The following is a 6,246-nucleotide window of genomic DNA, read 5'->3' as shown; positions in this document are numbered from 1 at the left end:
TAGTGTTTGTAAATAGGATATCAAGTCTGCATCTTGTAGAGCAATTAACCACTATGAAGAATGTATGCAATGTGTTAATTATGGAATCTGTCCTACCAATTTGGTTTGAAACTGGCTCATTGCTATTTGTTTCTCTATAAAATTATGGGGAAAAAAGAAAGAATGAAAAAAAAGAATAAAGCAAAATAATAACAAAGAGGTTGGAAGAAATTTAAAAGAAGAAAAAAAATAAGAGTAAATGAAAAGAAAATCTAAGTTTTAACTACTGCTTCCAAAGACCAGCTGAAATTGAAATAATTATCCAAACTACTCTGCCTATATGTCCAAATATGTCTTTATTTAGGTTTTCATTATTCTTCCATGTTCTCTCACTAGCAAGATAATAGTAGTATGTTCCCACACTAGCAAGATGATGCTTGAATCCGTGAGTCTGATTTATTCAATTTACCAATATAGTCTCTAGCTGCATCCATTTACGTAGAAAAAAATTGAATTTATTTTTATATCTCTATAATACACCATTTGTAATAATGCTTTATGTTTTTGAGCAATTCCTCAGTTGATGGGCATTTGGGTTGTTTCCAAGATTTAGGTATGAGAAATTGTGCTGCTCAACATTGAGATATCATCTCACCCCACAAAGAATGGCTATCATAAAGAAATCACCCAACAACCAATGTTGGAGAGGTTTTGGGGAAAAAGGAACCCATTTCCCCACTGCTGGTGTGAATGTAGACTGGTGCAACCATTATGGAAATAAGTATGGAGACTCCTTATAAAAGTTGGACTGGAAATCCCATTTAAAGCAGCTATTCCTCTACTGGGAATTTTCCCGGAGGATCTGAAAACATCATATCATAGGGATATATGTGTGCCTATGTTTATAGCAGCACAATTTGTGATAGCCAAATCTTGGAAACAACCAAGATGCCCATCACCTGAGGAATGGTTGAAAAAGATGTGGTATTTTTACACAATGGAGTATTATTCAGCTATTAAGAATGATAAACTCCAGACATTTATATTGAATTGGATGCCACTTGAACATATACTCATATGTGAAACAAATCAGACACACATGTGTAAATATCTTATAGTTGCCCTAGTATAAGAACTCAAAAGAAGAAATACAAATAGAATGGTATAATACAAGTAAAAGGAAAGCAGGATCTCAAGGACTAACTAATCAAGAGAGGGAAAGGAGAAGAGATAGAAAATGTAACAATGTCAAGCCATACAGTTATATGTAGAAGATGGGCAAGGCAATGATTCTGAGAATCTCCAGAAGATTTTGAATCTAGCAGTTAATTGGAAAAATTATCACCTTGACTAGCTATATATACTGATATCTGTGAACTAACCTACTGCACTGCAGATGGTAATTTGTAATAGTAGTTTCATGCTTGGAGAGCCTGTCATTCTGGTCCTCAGAATATGGGCTGCATGTCATGACATGCCAGCTGCTGCTATGATGTCTCTTGTGTAGATGGTTGTTCGAAAAGTAGGGGGTGGTGAATGAAAGCAAGAGACAGGAAAAGGAATATTGTGGGACTGTCCTGCTTCAAAGATTTATATGGTGAGATTTTTGGACTTATGTGTAAACATAAGAAGTATATAATTCTTTATCCTATTTTTTAAAATATATTCTAATTTTTAAATGCTTTTTATTACATACTGTAGGGACTTAAAGTTCAACATATCAATACTTGATGAAAAATACCTGTTCCTTATTATGCCTAAGATGTTTGATATGCAGACAGATAGTGAGGTTAAGCTTAACAACCCAAGTTGTACGGTAATAACAATAAGTTTGTCTTCTGTATGGTTAATAACCTAAGTTTGCAGACGAATATTAGAGAAAAAGGAGGGATGCAAGGAAAGCCAACATGTTGGCCCTAGCCTTCTAAGGTCAATTAAGACTCAGGACATATGAGAACTTGTACTGTAACATCATGTAACTCGGTAGTGCCCCAAATTTTCTGATCAAGGGGATTATGGGGCCAAAGAGGAAAGTGATCGATGATGTAGAGTGTGCCTAAGGAAAGTCACATGGAGAGAAAATATTCTCTCAGGCTTTCACAGCGAGCACATTGGCCAAGCAATGGCTGTGACTCATCCACATGGCTGACACTGACAAAAGTTCTACAATCTGAGGTTCAGAATCTCAGGATAAATACTGATGGGATTTCACTAACCTTATCAGACCCAAAAGCTACAATTCTTGTTGAATAGGTCCTGCTTTACCTTGGTCTTAACCATCCAGCTGCAAAGTATAAAGACGAAATATAAGAAGTAAAGCCATGCTGTTATGTTGAGCTGTAGGGGACTCAGGTCAACAATTTCTGGCATTGCCAGTCAAGCGGAGGACCCAATACTATTATGGGCTACTGGACTCTTTTAGAATATTTTGCTGAGTTTACACACCTATAATATTCAAATAATGGAACTTAACCCAAAAAGGGGTTCAGATGAATGTCTATTTTGTATTTGTGTATTCAAAGTTGTTAGGATTTATATACAGTTACATTCTCTGAATGGATAGAGTGATTTGTTCTAATGGTGTTAGGATATCATGTCCACACCTTGTACAGCAATTCACTAGGAAGAAGGTATGCAATGTGTTAATTTTTGAAACTGTCCTATGAATTTGATTTAAAAAAAAGAATAATTTGCTGAGTTAACATACCTATAATATGGAAATGACTGAACCAAACAAAATAGGGGATACGGATGAATGTCCATTTTTTATCTGTGTATTCATAATGGTTAGGATAGATATATAGTTACATACTCATAAGGAATAGAGGGATTTGTTGTAATAAAGTTTGTAAATAGGATATTATGTCCGCATCTTGTAGAGCAAATAACAACTAGCAAGAAAGTATGCAATGTGTTAATTATTGAAATTGTCCTACAAATTTGCTTTGAAACTCTCTCATCAGTATTTGTTTATCAATAAAATTATGGAAAAAAATTGTGCTGCTATGAAAATGAGTGCACATATACCACTGATGTGTGATAATTACTGTTCTTTTAGAAAAGTACTTAGGAGTGAAATAGCTGGATTAAATTCAGCCTACAATCCTAGTTTTTTGAGGAATATGATTACTGATTTCCATAACAATTGTACCAGCCTTCACAGCTACCATCAGTGGAGAAGAATTGCTTTTCCACCACAGACTCTTTCCAGCATTTATTATTGGTTGCCTTCTTGATGATAGCCATTCTTTTTGTGTGAGATATTGAAGTGATATTTGCATCCCTGATTGCGTTTGGGAGAATTGCTTTCCTTTCACTTTCATTGAAGATTTTGGGAGGAATTGGCATTATATCTTCCCTAAATTTCTTCTAGAATTTAGCTGTGAATCTATCAGGAGGTGATCTGTGCTTTGTTGGAAGTTTTTTTTATTACATTTTCAATATCATTGACATTGGTTTGTTCAAAATATTCATGTCTTCTTGATTCAGGTTTCATAGGTCATACGTATCTAGGAATCTGTCCATTTCCCCTGTTTTCCATTCTGGCAGAGTATTTTGGAAATAAGAATTGATAATCTTCTCAATTTCTATAGGTTTTGTAGCGATTTCACCCTTTTCATTCCTGATCACATGAATTTGAATTTTTCTTTCTTTTTTGAATGAGGGTTGTTAAGTATTTATTAATATTACTAATTATTTCAAAGAACCAATTCTTTGACTCATTAATTCTTTGTATTGGTTTCTTAATCTCCACTGCATTTATTTCTGCTCTGATTTTTATAATTTCCTGCTTTCTTTGGGCTTTGAACTTGACTTGTTCTTTTTTTCTAGCAGCTTGAGGTACAGCATAAGACCATTTCCTTGGATTCATTCTGTTTTCCTGATGTGATAGTTTATCGTTATAAATTTCCCACTTCAGGCAGTTTTATTTGCATCACACAGGTTCTGTTAAGTTGTATCTGTATTTTAGTTTGATAGTAAATACTGTATAATTTCTTCGTTCATTTTATCTGTGACCCATTGATTGCTCAGGAGAGTATTATTGAGTTTCCATGTGTTTGTAGAGCTTTTGTTTTATTTTTTTAAATAATTTTCAGTTTCATTGCACTATGGTGAGATAGTATTCGTAGGACAATTCTGATTCCTTTGCATTTACTTAGGCATGTTCTATGTGTTAGCACATAGTGTATTTTGGAGGATGTCCCATGTGCAGCCGAGAAACGTGTATTCTGATGATGTTGGTTGGAACACTGTAAATGTCTACTAAGTACATTTCTTCACAAGTTTGGTTTAGTAGGATTATTTCTTTGCTTATTTTTTGTATTACTGATCTATCTCTTTGTGTGAAGGGGGTATTGAAGTCCCCCAGTATAATTATCATATTGCTCATTAGGCTTTTCTTGTCTGTTAAAATTTGTCTTATAGTTGTACGCTCTTAGTTGGGTGCATATATGTCTATAATTGTTATTTGTACCTCTTGCAGTTTGCCCCTAATAAGTATGTAGTGACTCTCTTTGCCTCTTTTTCTTTGTTCCTTTTACTCTTTTACTCACATTTAGTTTGAAGTTGATAATGTTGGCAACCAGAATAGCTATGCTAGCTTTTTCCTGGGTACCTGTCTTGTGGAATATTGTTTTCCATCTTTTGGCATTCACTCTATTAATTACTTTTTGAATTAAATGTGTTTATTGTATGTGGCATATTGTTGGATTTTGTTTCTTTATCCACTCTGCCAGTTGGCTTCTTTAGACTTGTGAATTGAAGCCATTTACATTGATAGTTATAACTGCTATGTATTAGCTGATCTTTGTAATGTTGTTTTCCTACTGTGTAATCCTTACTTTCCTCTTTGCTTAATTTCCTGCTCTGCTTGGTAGTTCTCTTTTGTTGTTGTTGAACTTGCCGTCCTCTTTAATCTTTTGAAAATATCTGTCAGTAGCCATTGTAGGGTAAATTTGGTTGGCAGGAATGTCTTCAGCTGTTCTTTGTCATGAAGTATCTAATCTATCCACTAAATTTGATGGATTTCTTTGCAGGGCACAGTAATTTGATTGAAGTTGTTTTCTTTCAGAGTTTGAAATTGCTCACTGCAAACTCTTCTTTATTTGATGGTTTATGTTGAGAAATGTTTTGTGATTTGGATGGGCTTTCCATTACAGGCGATCTGTTTCTTCTCTTTAACAGTGTTTAATATTCCATTCTTTTCCTCAATTTCTGGGATCTTGATTATATTGTCTCATGTTAAAGATATATTTTTATTATGGCTAGCTATAGTCTTATGTACCTCAGCTATGTGCATACCAGATTATTTTCCCTTGCTTCAGAAATTTTCTTGCACTATTTATGCAAACACTCATTTGATGTCTTTTGTGTTATCTCCAGCTGTTTCACTGATACCTGTTAGTCTTATATTATTATTTTTGGCATCATCTTGCATGTATTATGCAGTTATCTCCTGGTTTCTCATTACATTTAAAAGATGTTTTCTTTCATGTTTATTACCCACAATTCTATCTTCATGGTCTGAAATTCTAAATTCACTTTCTTTCTTTCTTTCTTCTTTCTTTCTTTCTTTCTTTCTTTCTTTCTTTCTTCTTTCTTTCACTATTTCTTTTTCTTTTGCATTATCACAGTTATAACTCAGGACCCTGCACGTGCTAGGAAAGTGTTTAGTTTACTGATCTATTGGCCTGGAAATTTTTTCTTCAGTTTCATTCAAGTGCTTTTGCCAGCTTTCAATGGAACTCGTAATGTTCTGAATTCTGTTTGAATATGTTTCATGCATTTTAATTCATTCCTGTATTCTTTTTTAAAAATTAATTTTATTGAGAAACATATAGCAATCAGACTCTTTCATAATCGACTAATAGGAAAGTTTCAATAAGTAATACATTGCATATTTTTTTCTTCATAGTGATTATTCATAGTACAAGATGCAGACATGATAATCTGTACAAACACTATTATTACAAATCCTTCTTCTCATTTAACTAAGAGAAAGTAGCTGTATATCTATCCTATTTTGTATATATGTATATACATGTTATTTCACTACAAAACAGTCCTTCACTTACATCACCCTTTTTTGTTCACTTTTGCCAGAGATGGGTAATTCATTGCCATTCATATATTGCAGCTGCATGAATTCAGCAAAGTAATGCATACATAGTCCAGTAGTCTGTAATGGTAGTGAGTTATCCATAAGACTGCTGATGCTAGAAGTTGTTGACTTGAGCCTTTCACAGCTCAGCATATTAATATGGCTTT

This window comes from Octodon degus, unplaced genomic scaffold, assembly GCF_000260255.1.
Source record: "Octodon degus isolate 3935 unplaced genomic scaffold, OctDeg1.0 scaffold00103, whole genome shotgun sequence".
Classification (NCBI taxonomy): Eukaryota; Metazoa; Chordata; class Mammalia; order Rodentia; family Octodontidae; genus Octodon; species Octodon degus.
This window is presented reverse-complemented; position numbering follows the sequence as displayed.